This window comes from Pteropus alecto, unplaced genomic scaffold, assembly GCF_000325575.1.
Source record: "Pteropus alecto unplaced genomic scaffold, ASM32557v1 scaffold71, whole genome shotgun sequence".
In the NCBI taxonomy this organism is placed as follows: Eukaryota; Metazoa; Chordata; class Mammalia; order Chiroptera; family Pteropodidae; genus Pteropus; species Pteropus alecto.
In genome coordinates, this window is record NW_006433024.1 from 18,886,634 (window position 1) to 18,888,258 (window position 1,625).

Consider the following 1,625-nt stretch of genomic DNA (forward strand, 5'->3'; position numbering starts at 1 on the left):
GAGTCTCAATGGGGCGTCACGTCACCACTGTGTGACCTCTGCCCCGCCTAACAAATGGCAAGCCATTTGAATGAATGAGTGAGTGAATGAATCATGTCCATACACTGTGGGTAGTACTGTTACCTGGTACAATCTCACTGAGGGGCAATTTGGCAATATCTGTTAAAAACTAGAAGTGCTCATACCCTTGACCTCAGACTTTCTGTATTAGGGATTGCGGCCTTCAAAAATACTCCCAGAAGGGGGTCACAATAAATACAAGTCCATTCATTGCAGTACTATTTATAATTGGGGGGAAATGAGTAAATAGTGTCTGGAATTGAGAAATGACTAAGCAATAATCATGGTATAGTCACACGTGGAATGCTGGGTATATCTAGTTATCTGAGAGAATTAAATTGGGGGTAGAGAAGTTGTAAAAACAGCATGAATAGAGGAGAAAGGCTAGCCTTCCAACCAATAAACTGTATAATCTCAAAATATCTCCCCCCTCCCAGATATTTATTAATTACAATGGAGAAAATGGTACGTTTACAGGAGAGAAGGCCAGCAGATGCCACCTAAACCAACTGATCAAGTGATTTGACACATGGATATTGTGTGCCCCCTGGGAAAGACACATTACTTCTGGAGTGTTCTTGCCTGAAATGCACAATTTCAATCTAATCATGAAAAAAAACAGCAGATAAAGCTAAACGAAGGAATATTCTAGAAAATAAATGACCAGTACTCTTCGAAAATGTTAAAATCACGAGATACAAATATAAGTTGAGGTGCCGTCCCAGACCAGAAGAGGCTGGGGACTCCCGACAACTAAATGCAGAGTGAATCCGGAGTTGGATCCTGGAACAGAAAAAGGTTATTAATAGAAAAAGCAGCGAAATCTGAGAAAAGCATGTAGGTTAGTTAATAGTATTGTACCAATGTTAATTTCTCCGTTTTGATCATTGGATTATGGTTATGCAAGATGTTAACATAGGGAAAGCTAAGCGAAGGAAGTGAAGGGTAGGTTCTCTGTACTATTTTTGCAACTTTTCTGTAAGTCTAAAATTATTTCAAAAGTTAAAAAAAAATTAAACAGAATAGATCCTATACTTCTATTTTTGTATAAAAGAATTATAATTTTGTGAGCATTTGCTGGTAGTCTTCCATACTGAGTTGAATAGTGTTCCCCAAAAATTCACATCTATCTGGAACCTCAGAATGTGGCTTTGTCTGGAAATAGGTTCCTTGCAGATGTAATTAGTTAAGATGAGGTCATGCTGGATTAAAATGGGCCCTGAATCCAATGGCGGGTAGGTGTCTCCATAAGAAGGCCACGGGAAAGCACATGCAATCACACAGAGGGAACAGCGTGTGGTGACAGACACAGAGACTGGGGTGATGCGTCCACAAGCCAAGGAACACCAAGAGTTTCCAGCCACTGCCAGAAGCCAGGAAGAGAAGCATAGAACAGATTCACCCTCAGAAGCTCCGGAAGAAACCAACCTTGCAGACACATTGATTTCAGACTTCCAGACCCCAAAACTTAGAGAAAAAATTTGTTGTTTTTAAGCCCCCCAAGTTTGTGGTAATTTGTTCTGGCAGCCCTGGGAAACCAATACATCTTTCTAGCCAGCATTCCC